This window comes from Lissotriton vulgaris, chromosome 9 (genome assembly GCF_964263255.1).
Source record: "Lissotriton vulgaris chromosome 9, aLisVul1.2, whole genome shotgun sequence".
NCBI classification, from domain to species: domain Eukaryota; kingdom Metazoa; phylum Chordata; class Amphibia; order Caudata; family Salamandridae; genus Lissotriton; species Lissotriton vulgaris.
The window spans coordinates 965,020,854-965,044,070 of NC_141697.1; positions in this window are offsets into that span (position 1 = coordinate 965,020,854).

Consider the following 23,217-nt stretch of genomic DNA (forward strand, 5'->3'; position numbering starts at 1 on the left):
GGGTTCTTATTATTCTGAGTCTCATTAAGACCCTCTGGTTGTGTGCTCCGGCCAGCCAGAGCAGTGTCAATTATGCCGTAAGCTAAGGCACTCTGCTGTACAGTGTTCTCTGCCACATTGCCGCCCTCAGCTGTTTCTAAGGCATTCTGCCTTAGTCCATCTTCCTCCACACTGCTTTTCACTACAGTGTCACGAGTTAACTTATCCCCTGCCGATAACTCATGCTGCTGATTATCCTTAAGCCCAAACTGTATCCCACTGGGGCTCTGAATGCTGACAACCGGAGATTGTTGTTTCTTCCCAAATTCAGTTTCGGTGTCAAAACTCCCTTCATGCTCACCATATTCATAATTTTTAGTATTTTGATCTCCAGCCTTCAGCATTACGTTGCCATGTTGTTTGAGAGTGCTACTCTTACAATCTGTAGCCACACTGGCAGTGCTACATTGTTTTTGTTTTGTTTTTTAAATCCTCATTTGCCAACTCGCCACCCAGTTCACTAACTGTTCCACCTGCTGGGTTTTTTGTATCTCATACGCTAGTATATCGAGGAAGAGATATCAGGCTCACCTCTACCGAGTCCGGCCAGCGTATTATCCAAGCCCTTATAGCCATTTGACCCGTCCGGTGTGCCCATCTAACCCTCGTTCCTGGAGCCTGGGTGTCAACCCAAATACTAGCGAGATAGGCGTGGGGCTTAATCATGGGATTGATGTTGTTTTTTTCGATAAACAATTCATAACAATTCAAAATTTCCCCATATGCCAATCACCTAAAATGTAGAAGAAACGGTACCCAAAATGCTAGTTTTTTTTTGCTGGTGTGATTCAACATATCTAATTTAGCTGTATATCTCATTGACTTTATCCAGTCCAAAACATTTGGAGAGAGGGGAGAGACCCACAACTTACAAAGTTCTCTGCATGCCAGTAGTATAGCATAAAAAATCAATTTCACATTATCATTGATTCTATCTTCCTCTAGGTCATTCCTCCCAGTAATTATACGTTCGAGGCTTACCTCTATTTGTAGGTTCAGAGCTTGAGATAGACAGTTACTCACATCTTGCCAGAAGCTTCTTATTTCCGAGCAAAAGACAAACATATGGAGGTCATCGGCGTTGGGGGTCTTAAATTTTGCGCATTCCACCACTCCACTTGATTTAAGTTTCGTCAATCTAGTGCTACATTGTTGCGCCTCTACTACATGAATAACCAGAGAGGCTAATTCACTTTCATCGATTTCCTCCGAGCCTGCCACGGGAGAGAAGAGCCCAGCTGAGGCACCTGATTTCAGAAAGCTCAGTACCGGCCTCTCTAGCTCCCCTAGCTTCCTGCTAATTTGTTCGCCCTTCTGCATTTCCGCGCTTTGCGCCCCTTCAGTAACGCTGTCAGTGCCTACCGGTAGCTGGCTTGTCGCTCGAGTACTCCTCAATGTACCCTTCGGCGGAGCCATGCTTTGTGAGCCGTAACGTGCCCTGGTAACTTGCCAGCATGGCTCGGCCAGAAGATACAATCCTAGCCTTAACGAACGGCTACTCTGGTGGGTGGCAGGAGCCTCAATCCATTCACCCGCATACAACTGTAGCACGTCGGAGCCCACTCCGGCAAGGGACTCAAAACAAAATCCAAGTACGTTTCATTTTTTTTTCCCCCGGAGCAATGTTTTCCGTCTTTGGGACTAATATACGGGGTTCCTTCCCTTTTGCTGCCTGTTCCTTTTGTTTTGTTCTGTTTGTTCGGTCACTCAGCCTCGGGAGCTCCACTGTGCACATCTGCTCACTGACGGTGTCAATCTGCCATCTTGTCTCCTCCCCTCCGATATGCCCTCATCGTGATTTTGATCTTCCAACAAGTGTTGAAGTAAGCCAGATTACTGGCCGACTCAACCGAGTCCTTGATTGTGTGAAACGCTTGAGCACATCCTGCTGCCCATTTGATTGTGTGACCTTGTTTTGTCAATTCACGAAGTAAATAAATGATAGTGGCATAGTCCTTAACCCCTTCAATGCTATTGACGGAATAGTTCCGTCATGAGCGTCGGTTGGCCTGTGCTCATGACGGAACCGTTCCATCATGAGCCCGTTAGCTCAATAGAACGTTCAGCACAGTGCAGGAATCTGCGCCGCGCTGAAGGTGTTAATATAGCGCGCAGAGTAGCTGGCCATTCCTAGAAATTACCAAATATCTCTGACATCTCAAGGACGAGGGGTATCATTCAGAGCTGTGATCTTTTAAGGGTCCTATGACATTCCTTCACCTGAAAAGATGTGCCCATAAAATTTTATTGTGGATCTGTGGAATTCACACTTGTCTTTGTTGAGTGTCAAGTTTGCTTTTAGGAAAGAGTGACACACTGAAAATGCAATGTTACATCGCATGCGGTACAATGCATGCGATTACAAAGCAGTTGTTACAATGACCTCGTTGTTACAACCCATACTATGACATCGCAAGTTGTTTCTACAACTTGTTGTAGAGGGTACGCTGGAATTAGGAATAGTATAATTTACTACTCCAACACCAGTGTGCGCAACAGTAGGGAAGGTGTTTGAATAGTAAATTATACTATTCCTTAGTTTAGAGTGCCCCATACAGCAAGTCATAGAAACGGCTTGCATTGTAATGGTTAGCGTTGTAATCACATGCGTTGTACCAAATGCGAAGTAAACGCTGCTTCCAGTCGCACCCAATCCAGTGCTTTGTTGTGTTCCTGTACAGTAGCAACAAACACAATGAGGTCATCACAGTATTTAAAGGTGTTGGGAATATGACGAATGACTCTCCTGATTGTTTCTTGGAAAATCTAAGCGAGTGATGCAGGAGCGTAATGAAACTTGAGGGGGTCCCCCTGCAGGGTACGTTGAGGGGCCCTCTCTGGTTTCAATCTGGAGCTCTCTGCCGAAGTGCGGTGCTTAGGGGGTCACCTGTAGGTTGTCCCCCCCCTCACAGCGGGGGCTGCGGGGACTTATGTTACGCCCTGCACATGATCTTGAGGACAGCCTCATATCTCATTTTAGGGCTGAGGGACCCTCCCTTTGGAAAGTTACATCCAATCAGTAGGGTAGCAATTTTCACCGATGGTGAGATGGCAACAATCTCAGGGGTCTGCAAGTACACACGGGAGGGGAAAAACGCTGAAATAATGCACACGTTGAACATCCAGACCTGAGGACGAATGTTTAAAATAAGACAGGTCTAGCACATGCGGGTGTTAAAAGCCAAACTACGTCGTCCCTTACCTTGAGCTATGCTGGAGATCTTGGATGACGTAGAAGATTTCGCAGAGACGCAAGGGACCAACTTCCCAATAATCTAACTGTTAAACTTGCTGATTCTAAATTAACAGCTAAGAATAAAACAAGCAGTTGGAATTTACTAGAGATCCTTATTGACATCTAATATTCCTATTCTATCACCTCCCTTAACCTAGATCTGCTCTATAAATTTGGTAAACGTTCTCTACTTAGACTCCTACCTGCGATCAAACTTGTTCTGTCCTTCGTCCAGTATTTCTTGGTCTTCTTGGTCTTGGTAGAGATGTGAAGTCGTCCAAGGTTCTTGTCTGAAGTATGATTAACTGTGGCTTTGCATTAAATACTAAAGAAAACAAAGAAAATGTACTTAAACAAATGTTCTATCAAATTGTTCTCTAGATTTTCCTTTGGCACCTTGACTTACTTGCAAATGATTTCTCAAAGATGAATATTGTGGGATTCTGTAATTCTCTTGTGTTCAAAACCTGTTGTAACACAATGAGGAAGAAATACTACCTACTACAAACTCCTTATACTTGACTTCCAAATTACAAATTAAATCAACAAAATTACATTACAATATAACTTTTTGCAATGCTTTCAAATTCCGATTTTCAGATGCACAAAATTACTTTGATTATATCCAAACGATTCCTTTAGCCAAATGTTACTCCAGCAGAGCTTCTATCATTAGCCAAATGTTATTCCTGAAGTCTTTCTCCTCAGAAGAAATCAGTGAAGTTCAAAAGTTTAAGCACTAGCTTTCTTGCGATGGGCGCCTTTCCAGTAAAAGCTAAAATGTACTTAACTCAGTTCTTTATTTCTTGCAGGTCTTGCCGTCGGAAGTTGTCTCGAGAGGAGTTTCCAGCGTTGGTTTGTTCATTCAGGGAAGAGAGCCTCTAGACGCGAACCTTCCTTCAGCTGTAGCGGAAGGCAAAGCGTTTTCTAGAAGCCTGGGTGCGGTTTAAATAGTGAACCGCACCCAGGAGATACGTGCGCACGCACACGTTTACACTGCTGCGAGCCGAAAGCTGAAAGCGGCTCCAATGCACCACGAGACTCCCCCGCCCATGAACGCCTCCCTCAATGCTGCGCTCTCGAGTCTCTAGAACCAAGGCAAAATAAAGATCCAAAAACCGCTTGCTGACATCAGTGTACCATGCAGCCAAGTCTTCTCATGCATGATGCTTTTTCAACATTAAGAAACACAAACAAACATTTACAAGTTCCGCATTCTGCATTTACACACTATGCTACACATGAGGTGCTGGTGCACGGGAAAGGGGCGGTTTTTTTTTATATATAAGGTCTATTCTCTGGCTTTATTAAGTCTGGGGATTTGGAGAATCATGACAGCGGGCATCAGTTCTCCTGCAGTACTAGTTAACACCCTGGCAAAGCACTACAGTTCAAAATTACCAAAGCTATTTTTTTTTAACATAGTAGACTATGTGAGATGAAAGTATAAGTCAATCCGTGCTAAAAATTAGATCATTCATTTTTTTGTTTTAAAATATTTCAATATGAATTCATTTTACATGGAAAGGAGCATGTTGTATGAGGAGAAACTATTTGGCAGCGTTGTATCCCCTGATATGCTGTTCAATATTTTTGTGTAATGGTCTATGAAGTGCACGTTTTTTAATAAGTAGATCCTCACTGATGGCGCGGTATTTAGAAAAAGAGCCATATCTTAATTACATCAATTAGTCAGTCAGTATTAACGTTGTGCACATTCAGATGTGTTCCCGAAGTATCACCTGCCACAATTGCTTTCAGGCTCGAGAACATGAGCAGATAAACTCGAAACACACGGATATGCAAATCTGGCCCAACAGCTTGTATTTCTGTCATGGTGGACAACTTTGTGAATGGCAACGATTCGGCGAGTAAATACATGTGCAACACATGCCCATTGTAACAGGCACGCGAAATAAAACAAGCCTCTTTCAGACCCCACATTGTCCCCGCATGTCACCCATAAAGCAAGGCACAAGCAGAAGTGTCAGAAACATATCGGGTGGCATTAGCAACTAAGAGTGGACTTTTTAGTGCTGCCAATCATCGACTGACAAAGGTTTATCATGCACGTCTCCCGAGCCATTAGACAGTGTAGGGAATGGTCAATTGCATCATACAAGGCACACCGTTGTACGGACATTTTCCTGGCATTAGTGGGCACAACATTCCACGGTTTTGTAAAAATGCATTTGTGGACAAGCCCTAAAACTTTCTCCCATTGCACTTTATGGCCTAAAACGTATTCCCGTTAGCCTTAGATTGGTAAAGTGAGAGAGTGGATGAACTGGACAAGGAGGGGAGTAAATTGTCATTTAAGAATAAGCATCTGCAATGCAATAAGTCTCGCATTTACGCGAGTTTGAGCTATTGGCATTGTAGATGACAATGCTTTTTATTAATGTTTTGGTTTTTGAAACATAAATAAAACACATTGCCCTTTTCAATGCTAATAGCTTAAAGGCGCGTAAATGCGAGACATATTGCATTGTAGATGCTTGTGTGGTGGAGTCCGTCTAGCTGCCTACTTGCCTTGGGCACTCCTGCTGGTGAGGGCTGGGGTATCTGTGAGTTGTTTATGCGGTGAGTATATACGACTTGCCCTGTCATTTTACTTCGTTTTGCCACATAACTGGACCCATGGTGCTAGGCCGTGCGAAGTGGGTCGGTGCCCATATGTCTTCTTCAACCACAATTCATTTGTCGGGGGTGGCACCAAACGTGGGAGAACTGGGCATGATGGCTGTAATATGAAAATTCAAAATCAGAAACTTCCATGGCTCCCCTCAGAATAGTCTGAGTGTTTCTTTCCCTCTGGGGTTCTTCCGAACGCGCACCGGTCGATTGTAAGGCATTACAACACCGTCATGTAAGAAACCTGTGCAGGTAAAGGATCACCATTTTCACTAATTCAATTCCGCCCGTTACAGAGAGGGAGTTTAGTCCAGGGCTCTATGCGATTTGCCGTCTCAGCAATGGGTCTGTCCTTGTGCTCGTTGTTTATATTAATCCACAGACATTAGGTCGCTCCGCAGCAGCTGGCATTCTTGTACCGCTGGGTTGGCATTTCTTGTTTGTGGATAGATCGATTGTGCCCCAGTTTATTGTGAGGCCAGAGTATTGTCCATAGTTTAGAGCCTCTGTTTTAATCAGGGGGCGATTTTCACCCAGACTTTTTTTTACAAAGAGCACCATGGCATCTGCGTATAGGGGAGCATTATTCTATGCTCCGGAAACGTCCCATTTGTGAATGGTGTTGTTGTAAGAGGCAGGCGAACGGCTTTATACCTGTGGCCCATTTTACCTGTGGGTGTTACTCCTAACCCGACAGCTGACCACTAAATGGGAATCCTGAAGCATTTTCCCATCCACCTACCTACATCACAGCGATTTATGAAACAAAATAAAACTCATCCGATTACCACCCCACCCACTGAGACACAGTCCTTGCCACCACCCACGGACCACTTCTGCCTCGGATAGACTGAGACTCACCTGAGGGCTAAGGCCTGGCCTGCAGCTTCAGAGGCAGGCGCAAGAGCAAGGCTAGCCAGGCAGGGGCTAGTAATTTAAATTATGGCCGGTGACACTGGACGATCCTTTTTAGTCTACCTCTGGCGTGGTTGGGTCCTGGGATACCTACCCTCACAGTGACGGCACGGGCACTTTTGATTGATTGAGTCCGTGCGCACCATCAGGAGGAAGAGGCTTGCTGTTTGCTGTGTGAGGGTGCCCCAGCGTGCGTGGGCCCCCCGCAACACGGGGGCTGCGGGGGCCTGTGTTATGCCCCTGGAGGGATGGAACTGAAAAGCTGAGCCATTTATATTTGAATAGGCCTTGATGAGTCGAAAAAGTGGTGGTATATTGTGAACTCCTGTGGAATTCAAGCAGGTGAAAGTCCTTGTTAAGGTCCAACTTAGAAAAGATTTTTGCCCCATTCAACAGTGTGATCATATCCCTGATGTGGAGTCTTTCTATTCCAATGGCAGTATTTGGGGCTCTCATGTCTACACATAGATGCACTTTACCCTCGGATCCTCATTTGGGCACCATAACCATTGGGGACACCCCGGGAGTAGGTCCAGATGTTCACTCAATGATGTCCGCCCACCGGAGATTCCGTAACTCATCCTCAACGGCTTGTTGAAGATGAAAATCCACCTTCCTGTGATGCTGAGCTACAGATCTCACTTGTTCATTGATGTGAAAATGAACTTGAAAATGAGACATTTTACCTTGTGTGTAATGTCAGGTTCATCATCCATTTTGTACAGTTTTTCTAATAGTTAGAGCTGTTCAGTAGTAGGCAAGCTGAAGAGACAGTCTGCTTATGGTCCTTCAATAACTTGAATACAAGCTGGAATGGTTCTGTCTTTGTAAGTGAGAGATGTCTGAAATTGTCTGAGTCAGGGAATCTATTTTCTAGACATCAACGTATAAACTTGTGCAGCGGCTTTGTGCAGTTGAGGCTGCAAATTCATTTTGTTGTATTCTGTGACAGAGATGTAATTGAGAGACGCTCCATTGTCCAACACAATGTTAGCTTGTTGTTCTCCCATTTGAAGATATAATCTTGGGCATTTATTTAGTCTGCCTTGATCTACAACCTTGCAGACGTACTCCTTGCTATCTTGAGATAATGGGGTGAGGGATCTTGACTCACAGGATTTGGGGCGTCAAACTTGTAGGAGACATGCTAATAGAGGCTCGATCACGATGAGCTGGTGGATTGTCGGTTCGCGTACAGCTTTTGTAGAATGGTGAGAGCTATATTCCCTCAATTTTCTATGAATGTCTTTTTTGTGGTTGCTGGAACTGGCCCTTCTTGCAGGGTCATCCCTAAACTTTTTGCTTCTTCCTCCCTTATTTTTACTGACCAGTGGCTGTTGGCAATTGGACTCTGCACACTTTACCACTGCTGATCAGTGCTAAAGTGCCTATGCTCTCTGTGTAAATTGTTCTTGTGATTGGATATACATGATTGGCATATTTGTATCACCAAGAAGTCCCTAGTAAAGTGCACTGGGTGTGCCAGGGCTTGTGATGACAAATGCTACTAGTGGGCCTGCAGCACTGACTGTGCCATCCACATGAGAAGCCCTAAAATGGTGTCTCAGGCCTGCCACCGCCGTACCTGTTTGCAGTCTGTGAACTGCCATGTCCTCCTTGTCAGTGTCCCCACTGACCAGGCCTAACCCTTCCCTTTTTGTGCACATTGGTCACCCCTATGGAAGGCCCAAGCTACCCCCCTGGGCAGGGTAAAGTGTATGTGAAAGGTAGAGCATGTACTGGTGCAGGTGACATGCTCTGGTAGTGAATTACAGCCATTTTCGTGTTTCACTATTGCAAGGCTATCTTGCTCTATAGGTTAACATGGGGGATGCTGGCTACAGTGGCTACCAGCATTTCTTTCCATTGGAACAAGATAGGACATAAGGGTCTAGTATCCCTGAACTCAGAATTTAATAACACATCTTTTAGGAAAGGTTGTTTTTAAATCCTGTGTTTGAGAACAGCACTTTTAGAAAGTTGCTGTTCTCTTGTCTGACCCTTCTGTGCGCCTTGGCCTGTGTGTGTATTGACTGTCTGGTTTGAGAGTGACAGGGGCTGGGGATTCCCCAGGAGGCTGGCTGAGTAAGCCTTAAGCTGAATGACTGCATTTGCAACTTGAGTGGTGGGAGGAGATAGCACCTGGCTAGGGCTGTGCCTGCCTTCCACAATGCAGGCTCCACCTCCTGCTGGGCGGCTGACGACCCTGCCCCTCACTCTGAAAGAAAAGGAGAAGCCAGGAAAACAAAGTGCTCAAGAAACACCCAGAACTGGTTCAGACCGGGCTCAGGGCCCACTTGCACAAAGAGAACAAAGACTTTTAGGGGTATAAGTACAGGACCTCTGACAACAGAAAATTAGATCATCCTGGAATCAAGAAGGAACCTCTGCCAAGGAGAAAGCTGAAACTGAAGAAGGAAGATTGTCCAGCTGTTGCTCTGCTGGATTGCCCTGCTGTTGCTTTGCTGCCAAGGAGAGGGGAAGGACTTTGCTGTGCTGTGTCCCCTTGCTTGAAGGAATCTCCAAGGGCCTGAGAAGAGCTGGCTCCCTGTTCTGAAGCCCCAGGAACAAAAGGACTTCACCCCCAGCTTCCCCTGAGCTCTACAGAGAGAGTTCTGTCCTTCCTGGAGTGCTTGGCCCATGTGTGGTGCCTCTGGAAGTTGTACCTGTGTTGGGAAGCTGGAAACTAAGCTTGAGAGACTTTGCTAAAGAAAAGTTATTGCATCGCTCGCTGCAGAGCTCATCCCCACCAGTGCGAGAAGTTTCCCGCCAATACGAAGGTCGAGATTGTCGCAGCGCCTGTTGCCGCTGTCAGAGCCATCGCATCCTTCGTTTGCGCGACGCACCCGATCTGTGCCGGAAGTCTAACATCGCTGCGAGTGTCGTCGCAGAGCCTGTCGTCGCTGGGTGAGATCGCCCCACCGCCTGCTTGCGGACCGCATCACGTCGCTGCGAGAGTCATCGCCGAAGCCAACACATCGAGGAGCTGCGAGAGAGAAGATCACCGCTGGTCCACTCATCATCGCCCCGGAGATCGTCGCACCTCCAAAGATCATCGCATCGTGCCTTTGCGAGAACAAACTTCCTACGGAACCTACGCACCGGAATCCATACAAGTGGCCTTCCTCCCCATAGAGACCGGATTCGTCGCAACACGCCCGCTGCGGCAGCGGGGCTGTCGCAAACGCCTCCCCAGGGTCTCAGGAGCAACGCATTGCTTGTTTTCCACCGCACCAGCTTCTGCTTTAAAAACTTTGTCGCAACTAAAGGTACTGTGTCTGAAACGTGACGCAACTGTGAACTTTTCACGCAACTGTGGATTATTTTATCGCAACCTAAAGAACTTTTATCGCAACCGTAAGAACTCTTTTGAAACCATATTCTTGAACTGTGCATGTTGGAGTTTTGTCGTTTTGGTCTTGCGTAGTTTAGATTACATACCTTTATTTTTCTAAACTGTTGTGGAGTCAGTTTGTGGTGTTTTCACTGTGTTACTGTGAGTGTTGGTACAAATACTTTACACATTGCCTTCTGATTAGCCTTGACTGCTCGTGCAAAGCTACCTAGAGGGTGAGCAGGGGTTATCTCAGAGGGTTTCCACCTTGCCCTGACTAGAAGCAAGGATCCCTATTTGGACAGTGGTACCTACCTCTGCCAAATAGAGACCCCCATTTCTAACAGTGATGCTATGCATACCTTCTCAAAGTGATTATCTTTGCAGCACCGCCGATATTTCTGACCTATGGCAGGGCATGTGGGTGGGAAGTCTTGTCCAGAGCGATAGCATTTCAGCTGGTGCTACCGTCTCTTATCAATCTGTTTGGGACTGCAACGACAACTTGCTCATTGAGGATCATCTGCGGATTTGAATTTCTCTGTCAGCCTTCAGAGGACTGACGGACTTTCTGATGAGATTGAAGCCGGAGAGCCTGTTCGAGTTTCTCTAACTGTCCAGCCTCCATTTTCTTTGCATGTTCTTGTGCTTGATCGTTGACTCTCGTACTTTCATCTATTTCATCCAGAGAGTAGCTTTTCTTTAGAAGACTTCTGCGCAGGGACTCTGACTGGCATCCTTCAATGATTTGTAAATGAAGGGCATCTTCCGTTGTGGAGGTGTCAAAAGCACAGTAGCATGCTAGCCGTTTGAGTCGCGAAATGAATTCTCCCATGGAAGCCAAATTGAAGGTGCAGTGTTCATAATCAATGTTACTTTTGTGAAGGAATTTTCTGTTAAGTGCCTCATGAACATATCGATAGGAGGACGTGACATCTGCTGAAAGTTCCTTGATAATCTGACCAACTTCTTTTCCAAGGAGATTGCACAAGGCAATGAGCTGTTGATCCGGGTCAGTGACCTGTAACTCTTTCATGAACTCTTCAAAATCTTCAAGCCATTCCTGCCAGTGAAGACCGATACCACCACTAGATACGAGAGCTAGAGGTTCCGGCGGGTGCAGGAAATTATCTCCCAGCATGGCTGATCGGTGCCCCACCTGCCACAAAGATCCAGGGGACTCCAACAGGGCCCTAACTGCATTATGACCACAGCGACTCATGTAGACATGTCCCTGGTGGAAGTAAATGAGTTTGCCAATGATTACTGGGCGGGAGCCTAATAATGTCTTGGAGGCAAAAACTGGGAAGCATGTCACCAAGTACAGACAATGCAGTTTAAGCTGGTTACGTAAAGGCACTGAAAATCTTTTGTATAGTGTGTGTACAATGTAGAGAAGATGATTGGGGTGAGGATTTGCCACTGTCACAAGTTGTATATGGTAAGCATTGCACCAGATGCACAGAAAAGAGCAGTATTCCAATGGTGCCTGACTTCAAAATAGCCACCAATCATTTCTCAATGCTCATTGGAGGAGCTGCCTGACTCCAAGATGGCTGCCGATAAAATCTGTAGTCTCACGAGGTTTCAGGGAAGAGCAGCTGACTCGGAGACTCACAGGGGCAACACCTGGTAGGCAGGTCTCCTCTCACTGCGAGAAGCCATTCAGACAGGTGACCTCCAAGGATGTATGCAACCGAGGTGGGCTCCTGAAGGCACGTCACAGCAGGTCTCTCCCACTCTTCAAAAGGCGCACTTGACCGGGGTGGGCTCCTGAAGTTGTGTCGCAGCAGTGCTTTTCTGTTCCTCCACAGAAGGTACATGCTACCGTAGTGGGCTTCCGCAGTCGCGTTTTTCTCCAGGTGTGATATGTGCGATCGGGGTGAGCTCCTGACTCTGCATGGCCGGCATCGCAGGCAGAGTGCTCACACTGTGTTCCATGCCAAACGCACTCCACGGGACAGCTGAGAGGACCAGAAGGCACACACCTGGGCATTGTCGAAGGGTCCCGTGACCAACTTTGTTGCCAGTTGTTGTGTTCAAAGTGCCGAGTGAAGAATCATACACCTTTAAAGTAAGTATATGCTTTCACATTATTTATTCTTATTCGGCTCTACTTCTACTTCTTCAATTTTTCCACTCCTATTTGTCTAACCCTACCCTTTCCGGTTCCTGGCTTCCCCTTCACATCCTGCCTTCTCTTTGTCTACAGAGTCCTGATGCGCTACAAGTAATGCTACCACAACATTACACCTCCTTTCCTTCTGCTAATTCGTTTTTTTCAGTCTTAATTGGTGAAGGAGAAGAACAAGCCCTAACCCTGCATCAAGATTGAGTAAGCGGCTAAGGTTGGTTGTAAATCATGCTCCTCACACTCCCTCTCTGTTCATAAGTAACAGTATGCGCTCATCAGTTAGAGAGAATGAAGGAAGAAGGGAGCAAGAGAAAGAGACAGGTGCCAATCATCAGCTTCTTGGATTCACAAAGGAGGTGGCTGGATCTGTTCAAGTGTTGGCACTTGTGAGCAAGAAATACAAAGAAACATATAGACACAAGTACTAGAAAAGAATAGAATAGAAAAGAATAGAATACAATAGTATAGAATACTATAGAATTAAGTATCATGGTAGGAAAGGCAGTGACTTGCTTACCGAATTCTGTTACTGAAGACTCCGTATAAAGTCCCACACTGACCAGGATGCAGGCTTGGAATCTTAGGATACTAAGGAATCCAAGTAGTTGTAGAGGGAAGAAGACAAACAAGTGACAACTTTCCCTGCCTAACCACATTGACATGAAAGAACTGTGAAGGAAGAAACAAAAAAAGGTACAAGAAGTGGGAACGGTGATGAACTGTTCCAAAACTGAAAGTCATACAACTAAATGGAAAGCTGTCAGGTAACTTCTACACAGTGGTGGATATTCTCAAGAATGTGTGATAAATATTGCAAAATTAGCTTAACGCAACCCTTCACATCGCAGACCATTGCGGGAAAATAACGCCGTCTTCATGTTGTATTCTCAACACGGCGTCGTCATGCGATAGTCTCACGATAAAGCGCTAAATGACCGCCTTAAAATCAATGCGATCCCGCAAAAATGCGAAACACGAACACGAAAAAAACAGCAACGTCCCAACCCGTGATACAAAAATCAGTGATAACAAGCAAGAGGCCTGCAATCCCATGTGTAATGGGGTAAAATGCACCATAAAAGCAGAGAAAAAAAACAGTGAGATGACAATGTACGAGTACAATCCCACATCCGTGACTTAGAACGTTTCCATTGGCCCGCAACAAATAGGCATCTCCTCACAGTCAAAATGTACATTGACATGAAGTCTGCAAGTAAACTAACTTATGCAGAAACATACATGGAACTCACGGTAAAACCGCATCTCCCTTTCACATTTCAGAGGGACAATCAACACCTACTGCACACAGACGTGCCATGTCTATGATCAATCAAGTGTGAAAGCATGGACAAATGTAGGGGAAGTGACTTCCCCTTACGTACATGTTGCTCAGGTTGTGGGACTTGAGTCACAGTCTGCATCCCTGCATCATGGTGGTACATATTTGACCCCAAAAGAAGCCCTGTTGTCACTTTTAGGTCACAAATGACAGCCTATATGTAATGATTTGGAACACATGTGAAACGCCGAAGAGTGGGATTCCTTGCTATCTGTGACACACAGAACTGGCATTTTGAATATGTGACACCCTAAACAGCCTCTCTGTACAGAGGTGACACACCCCCGTCTATCATCAAATTATGAAATTGTTAGCATTACATGTTCCACTTACACTTGTCTGAGTGATGTGCTTGTACAGATGAGTGACATGCACTCAGGTAATGTGTCTTGGAATGCATTTATATGCAAATGCTGTGCCTGTGGGCATTTTGTACTGTCCCATGATTGCTAAGGACTGTCACAATGTGACGTGCTCTTGTGACGAAATTGTCAATGATGGTGTTCCTACGGGCTATTCCTGCTGCGGCTGCAGTGGGGTGTGGTCCACCTGCCTCATCTTCCTCATCATCGTCCGTGCATCTGGCACTTGTATCCATGGGGCATTGGTGCGTACACATATGTTGTGTAACACACAACATGCAACAATCATCTTGCACACGAGGTCTGGGCTGTACAGCAGCCTTACACCTGTGATGTCGAGGCACCTGAAACTTGACTTCAACACGCCAAATGTGCATTACACGATGCCCCTGGTGCATTTGTGGGCCTTATTGTACTATCTCTGGGGCTGTGTGTTCGGGGCTCAGAGGGGTGTAATCATCCAAGCACAGAGTGCATATCCTTGATCACCTGTGACAGTGCCGAGAGACATGAGTCAATAGTTTGTTCTGCCTGATGTGTTGGCAGGCTCACTGGTACATTGGTGTGTGATATGTGGGACTTTGTGATTCCTGTTTGACATGTACTGCTGGTTGAACTTTCAACAAAAACTACTGGGTTTGGGCTCCCAACAGCACCGCTTGCCACAAGCTAATAATAAACAACCGAAGATGCACGTGCTGCTAATGACTTGCCTACCTTATTTTTGGTTAAACATCAGAGATGAAACAAATGTTTATATTGACCACAATGTGTCATTTATTTATTTTATTTCAAATTAGAATTATTTTATTTTTATATCAAAAGAAATCAGATTTTTTCAAGTTCATTATTTAAGACCTTATGTACAACAACAAATGGCATATATTCAAAATAAGCAATTTTTTACAAATAGAAAAATTAGGACACTTTGGACAACATAAATAACACACAATCAGTCATACAACTCTCAAACCACGCTATTTACACTATATATACGAACACATCAATAAAAAACAATATGAATTATTTTAACAATGTAATCACTTAGATTTACAAAGAAGCCAAAAACATTAGTATTTTGTCAAAAAACTGTTTGAGAATTTTATCACAGTTTTGTTTTTCAGTTTTCGGCTTATAAAGTCTACGCGTTTCGAACTCAAACAAATTAGTGAGTTCTCGTCAGGACCAAGGTCTCTCAGTCAATTGGAGACCAGAATAAAGTGTGGGCGTGTCCGGGAAAATCAACTCCCAGGATCCTTTGCGGACCCGGAAGTATTGCGCATCGAGCACGCCCGGCAGAGGCAACGAAATTCTGCTCCGCACTGATGGGACCCACTTGAGAAACATCACCGCTGACGGCTATCCCCGGCTACTAAGAGCCATTCACTGTTTTCAAGAGAGACAGCGCCCGCCAGGTGGACTTTACATTCAACCGCGGGATCCAGACTCGCTTTGACTATATGGTTGATTTTCCCGGACACGCCCACACTTTTTTCTGGTCTCCAATTGACTGAGAGACCTTGGTCCTGACGAGAACTCACTAATTTTTTTTAGTTCGAAATGCGTAGACTTTATAAGCCTAAAACTGAAAAACAAAACTGTGATAAAATTCTCAAACGGTTTTTTGACAAAATACGAATGTTTTTGGCTTCTTTGTAAATCTAAGTGATTACATTGTTGAAATAATTCATATTGTTTTTTGTTGATGTGTTTGTATATATAGTGTAAATAGCGTGGCTTGAGAGTTGTATGACTGATCGTGTGTTATTTATGTTGTCCAAAGTGTCCTAATTTTTCTATTTGTAAAAAATTGCTTATTTTGAGTATATGCCATTTGTTGTTGTACATAAGGTCTTAAATAATGAACTTAAAAAAATCTGATTTCTTTTGAGATAAAAATAAAAAAATTCTAATTTGAAATAAAATCGATAAATGACACATTGTGGTCAATATAAACATTTGTTTCATCTCTGATGTTTAACCAAAAATAAGGTAGGCAAGTCATTAGCAGCACGTGCATCTTCTGTTGTTTATTATGTACTGCTGGTAGCAAATGTGTATTACGAAGCCTCATTGCTGCTCCTCCATCCCCCCGGGCTTATTTACAATTGTGCGTAGCGAAGTTGCATCACTTGCACTCCTACAGCACACCATTGTCATGCCTGCCTGCGCATGTCCACAAGCCTGAAACGACACAGTGATGTTGTGTGATGAAGGTGGGCGGCCACGGGTTTGTAGGCCTATGGTAAGGATAGGGCGGACACATATGTAGAGTTCATGGCTGCTGAACTCGCCATACAGTTGAGGGTAGACCTTTGGCCTATGCTGCGGTAATAGCGACACACACAACAGTTGGAATGTATGATCCCTGACCCCGAGCGGGCTTACGTTCCCTCATGTACCCCTTCGGCCGAGCCCAAACTCCGGGGGCATGCTACATAGCAACATTGTCCATTGTGGGACAGGTGGCACCAACACTACAACAGAGACACACACATTCTATTCTTTTCTACCTTCCAGGTAGGTCGCCCCCCTTCGCACAGCACTGCCTGTGCCCGTTCTCTCCCTTGCTGCCCCGTGTCTCTCTGCCCGGTTTCCCTTCTGCTCCCCTCGCTGCCCCCTGTGTCTCACTGCCAGGTTTTTCCTTCTGCTCCCCTTGCGGCCCCTGTGTCTCTCTGCCCGTTTTTGCCTTCTGTTGCTTAGCTACCCCTGCATTTCTGTGATCTTTCTACCCTTTCTTGTGACCTTTGTGCCCTCTGTCCTACTCGCTTCCCCCCATTTTTTGTGACCTTTCTGCCCTTTCTTGGGACCTTTCAGCCTCTGTGCCACTCGTTTCCCCCTGTTTTTTGTGACCTTTCTACCCTTTCTTGTGACCTTAGTGCCCTCGGTGCCACTCGTTTCCCCCGTTTTTTGTGACCTTTCTGCCGTTTCTTGTGACCTTTCTGCCTCTGTGCCACTTGCTTCCCCCTGTTTTTTGTGACCTTTCTTGTGAGACCACAGACCTTGGTCCACTGTCGTCACTCTCCCCACAGCGATGCGGCGAGCTGCTTGCCTTCTGCCAGACAACCCTCTGCCTCAGGGTTTGAGCCTCCCCTCATCCCTCTCCCGCCTGCGCGTGTTGCACTTTAATTTAATGTATTTCTCCTTCTCATATCTCCTTTAAGTCTGTTCTATTTCTATTTTTTTTCTTATTTTGATTCTGCCCGCACTCCCTGCCTACTTTCCTGCCGTGTCTTTCCCCTCCCATCCCGCGTCCCGCTCCTGCCTCTCAGCCGATAGTCCCTCCCCTACGTATGTCGGCCGCTACGCAGTCGCCCGTCTGCGCCCATCCGTGCCTGGACGGCGCCCAGCGCCAGAACCCCTGGCCCCCGGAAACACCACAACGCCCATCTGCACTATGACACCAACACCCTCCACGCACTCAACCCCGGTCGAGAACACACCTGCTACCGGGCAACCCCGAAACGCACCCAAGGAACCTTCACCTGCCGGGACTACAACTTCTCCAGCATTCTGCCAGCCACACTGCCCACCAAGGAACCCAACTACCTCATATTCATCCTCCTCAACACTCGTTCAGCCCGCAAACACGCCGTTGAGCTCTGGGACCTCCTCGACTCCACCTCCCCTGACGTCGCCTTCCTGACAGAGACCTGGCTGAACCCTGCTTCAACACCAAACATCGCCATCACCATCCCAGAAGGATACAAGATCACGCACAGACACCGCACCAACGGAACAGGAGGAGGAATCGCCATCATCCACAGGAACACCCTCAAAGTATCGACCAACGGCGATGACACCCTCAGCACTGCCGAACACATGCAATTCCAGATCCACACAAATCTCAACACCACTCTGAGAGGAACCCTCATCTACAGACCCCCGGACCCTGACCATAGTTCAGCGACTCTATCACAGACTTCATCAGCACGCACGCCCTTGCCTCCACGGACTACATCCTCCTAGGAGACCTAAACTTTCATCTCGAGAACAACAACAACACCAACTCCACCACCCTGCTCGTCAACCTCGCCAACCTCGGACTCAGACAGCTCGTGACAACACCCATCCGCATCGCCGGCCACATGCTCGACCCCATCTTCACTGCAAGCCCCCACGTCTCCTTCAACCGAACCACGAACCCCACTGGACCGACCACTAATGCATCCACTTCACCTTCAGGAAGCCCACCAGGCACCACCGCACCCAACTACTGCCTCGACCATGCTGGAGCAAAGTCACCGATGACCAGCTCACCTCTGCCCTCGCCTAGAACCCACCCGCCGACACCACCGACACCGACACCGCCGCCCACAACCTCAGACAATGGATCGACGACTGTGCCAACACCGTCGCCCCGCTCAAGACACCGTCCAACAGCCACACCAGCATGAAAGCCACCTGGTTCACCAAAGATCTCCAGACCTCCAAAAGAACATGCCGAAAACTGGAGAAAAACTGGCTCCATGATCGATCACCAGACAGCTACACCGCCCACAAGAACGCCACCCGGAAACATCACCAACTCATTAGAGCGGCCAAGAGGGCCTTATTCAAGGACCGCCTTGACAACAATGCACACAACAGCAAAGAGCTCTTCAACCTCGTGAAGGAACTCTCTAACTTGAGCTCCAACGCCAACGACATCCCACCGTCACAAGACCTATGCGACTCTCTGGCTACCTTGTTCCACCGCAAGATCACCGACATCCACAACAGCTTCAAAACCACGACCGCCCTTCGACCACCGCCCGCCACCACCACCACACGCACCAACCATCTACTCTCCTGGACAAGCGTCAACGACAAGGACACCATCAATATCATGAAGACCATCCACTCCGGCTCACCGCTAGACCCATGCCCCTACCACACCTTCAACAAAGCCAGTGCATCCATCGCACCCCATCTCAGCAAGGCCATCAAAATCTCCTTCGAGACAGCTACCTTCCCGGAAAGCTGGAAACACGCCAAGATCAACACCTTACTCAAGAAACCAAAGGCGGACCCTAAGGACCTCAAGAACTTCCGGCCCATCTCCCTGCTCCCTTTTCCGGCCAAGGTCACAGAGAAAATAGGCAACAAACAGCTGACCCGCTACCTCGAAGACAACAACAACCTGGACCCATCCCAGTCCGGTTTCCGCACCAACCACAGCACCAAAACCGCCCTCATCGCCGCCACGGATGACATCAGGACCCTGCTAGACAACGGAGAAACAGCAACCCTCATCCTCCTGGACCTATCATCCGCCTTCGACACAGTCTGCCACCGCACCCTACGCACACGCCTACACAACGCCGGAATCCAAGGGATGGCGCTGGAATGGACCACATCCTTCCTCACCAGCAGAACCCAGAGCGTCCGCCTCTCCCCCTTCCACTCCAATGCCACCGAGATCATCTGCGACGTTCCCCACTCGCCCACGTCGCCCGTCGACACGACCTCAACATCATCTCCTATGCCGACGACACCCAGCTGATCATCTCCCTCACCAAAGACACTCACACGGCCAAAACCAACCTCCACAAAAGAATGAAGGCAGTCGCCAACTGGATGAGGATCAGTCGACTGAAGCTGAACTAGGACAAGACAGAGGTCCTCATCCTTGGGTCCACCCCCTCGGCATGGGACGACTCCTGTTGGCCGACCGCACTGGGAACCGTGCCGACTCCCACAGACCACGCACGTAACCTGGGGGTCATCCTCGACTCCACTCTCACCATGACTAAGCAGGTCAACGCCATCTCCTCCTCCTGCTTCAACACCCTCCAAATGCTAGGCAGGTTCTTCAAATGGATCCCCACTTAAACAAGCCGCTCTGCCGACCTCACCCTCGCCGCTGTCCCCCGCATCTGAAGAACAACAGCAGGAGGCAGATCCTTCTCCCACCTCGCCGCCAAGACCTGGAACACACTACCCACCAACCTACAGCAGACCCAAGACCTACTGGCCTTCAGAAGACTACTCAAGACCTTGGTCTTTGATCAGTAGCAGCACCCCCCGCGTCTTGAGACCCTCACAGGTATGTAGTGTGCTTTACAAGTGTCCTGATTGATTGATTGATTGATTACTTCCTTGGCAAGGCCTAAGGTTAACCACCCCCAGAGCCCCGGGTTTATTAACCACACCCCTACGCTGGACTGTCGTATGCAAGTCCACAACGCTTACGCTCACAGGGGGTGGTACGATACCGCTACATGGCCCAGGTCTACCACACTGCCTTAGGTGACATGGTTGCGTAAACAGAACAATGTAATGTGGTAGGGTCCATGGCCCTCATGCATACATATTGACCACACCGCCACACTTAGATAGATTGTGGGACTGGCTACGGGCACATGTGCACAGCCCCTTTTATTGTCTGGGTCAAATGTCCAGTGGCGCCTGTGCTGGATGGGTGTGGGGTGAGTGTAAGCCACCCCTCAGGGGCTGATTGTTGCTTGCATCAACTACAACAGTGATCAGACAATCAGTTCAAAGTTCAAATAGCAAGGGACCCGGATGCACTACAGACGGCACAGACACACCGCCATGAGACAGTGACTAGCGGTGCACTGAGGTATGGCCACGTGAGCTGGGCGGGTCCTTGTAGATGTTGTAGGTGAATGTCACGGAGGGTTGTGGGGGACAGTGGAAGGTGTCCTCCAGGGCATGATGCAGAAGGCAGAAGCCGGCAGAAACAGGCAAATGGAGGAGTGGAATGCTACAGCCTCGTTTTTACCACCAAGTCAGTATCACCGACATGATGATGAAGACAACCTCCAGGCCATAGACTCAGATGCCACCAAAGTTCAACTAGCGAGCGTCCATGAAGTTCGGGCACAGACTTTGTGGCACTGGAGCTAAAAGGGTATGCAGTCTGCAATGAGGCCTGTACATGATATAAACTCTGCCATAAATAAATCAAGGCTCAGTTCCAAATGTGTAACCTACTCGACCGCAATGTAGGCGGGAGGCAGCGGTCAGCAGGGGCCCAGAGCGCCGTGTCGTTGGCTCGCGATGCACAGAGTTAGTGACACCAGAGCAGTTGTTGGTAGTGTTCGATCACCTCCGTAACGGTGATTCTTTTTCCTCCGGACTGAAATGCGTCTTCCTCTTACTCCTCTCCTTGCATACAATGATATGAACTCAGCCATTGAGAAATCAAGACTTTGTTCCAAATGTGTGACCTACTGGACCTGAAGGCAGTAGTCAGTGAGGGACCACAGACACCTGTGGTTGTAATACTGTGCACAGAGTTGGTGGCACCACATCGAAGGGAGTACAGTGATATCAAACTTCCCATTAACATATGAACTCTGTCATCAGGGTATCAAGACTCAGTTCCAAATTTGTGACCTACTTGACCTTAGTGTAGGCCGGAGGCAGTGGTGGAGTAAGTCAACGATTAAGAAGTGCTGGGGGCCTGTGTCCTGGAGGGTAGCAATGGTCTGAGCAGGCTGCCAAGGTCGCGGGCCTAGGGCTTGGAGCTTGCACCGGCACATGGTGGGGGATCTTTGACATGCGCTGGTGTCAGCAGGTGAGCAGTTAGACCTGGGTGTGCAGGGGCGGGCAAGACAGGTTCGGGGACTAGCGGCCCAGGGTGCAGCAGGCGCACAGGATCACTGGCAAAATCGCTCACGGCGTAGGCCTTGTGGCGGGGTGAGAGGCGCCACCCTGGCAGACACGTTGGCCATTCCAGAAGAGAACCACGCCCACAGCCACATGCTTTTTTTTCAAACCCCTACGCTGGCCTGGCGTAGGCCGAGCCAGCCCACTCTGTTCACACTTACAGGGGGGGGGACATAACAAGCTACATTTCCGTGATCTTCCCTACTGCCAGGGGTAACATGGTTGCATTCACTGTCCACAACACTCCAAACACCAGCTGTATATGTCGACATGGACATGTCTGTGGTCTGTGTACTGCAGTCTGGCCAGCACATCCCCTCCACACTTGGCAGTGTATACATTCTCATTCATGGGTCACTTACCTCCTTCGCACATGCCTGGTTCCACCTCTCCCCACAATCTACTATTGTGTGTCTGAGGTGCCATGCTATTGATGGCTCATGTACATGGCTAGCCCAGGTTACCACAGTAAGTTCTGCTGTCATTTCTGGTGGGTGGGCATGTTGTTTTGCATTTTGCATGTGAGTTTGTAACGTGTGCTTTACCAGAGTTGTGAGTTGCATGATTGTGGAGTTGGGGTGTGTGGTGTGTTCATTTGGTACTTACCAATGAGCAGTGCATTTCCGTAGGTGCCATCCTGGAAGCGCCGGTTAATGATGGGCTATCGAAAGATGTAGGAATCATGCACACTGCCTGGATAGTTGGCGACAACATTGGTGAAGAGTCCCCGGGGGCCCACTATTGCCTGCACATTGATGGAATGTGTGTGCTTTCTGTTGCTGTAATTGTGTGCAGTGTCGGCAGGGGGAACAAGTAGGACAATTGTGCAGTCAATTGCCCCCAACATGTGCAGGAAGCCAGCTATGGTGTAGAAGCCTTGCTTGGTCTTCAGCTGTTCTTGCGCAGTGTGGGGGAAGTGAAGGTGCTGGGGTACCAAGCTGATGATGGCATCCAAGACAATTTTGAGGAACTTTGATAGGGCTGGCTGTGAACCTCCTCCAAGTCTGGCAGTTGTTAGTTGGAATGTATCAGAGGCCAACAGATGCAGTACAGCCAGCAGCTTTGTCTGCGGAGGGATGTTGGTTGTCCGTTGTGTTGGTACTGTTAGTCTGTGGACAATGATGTTGAGGATGCGGAGGATGGTTGTCCTTTTGAGCCTGTAGTGGGCAATGATATCCTCTGCTGTCAGGTCTGTGAGGCTGGTGCTTTTTCTGGGGGTCCGCTGTCTTTGTCTGCGCTGCCCCTGTGGTGGTCCGGACGGCTCTGTGGGGGGCCTGGGTGGGTTCCGGGCCTGGGGGTGGTGGTGGTGGGTGTTCTGGCCCTCCTGGGGCTCCGAGCTGCATGATCAGTAGCTCCATGGCATCTGTTGTTCTTCTAGTGTTGCTCTGGGCTGGGCTCCCTTTTATGGTGCAGGTTGTCGTCCGACTTTACACCAGGTAGGAGCAGGTGTTAAATCCCTGCTGCTAACGTGCCTTATCGCCTGTTTTGTGATCTTTTTTTTTTTAAAATTTGTTTTTATTGTTGCATCTTAGCTCCTGGGTACAAAGTGGACCAAAGGCTGGCGTGGCGTCAACATTCAGCCACGGTCAGCCGTGCGCGCAACTTTTC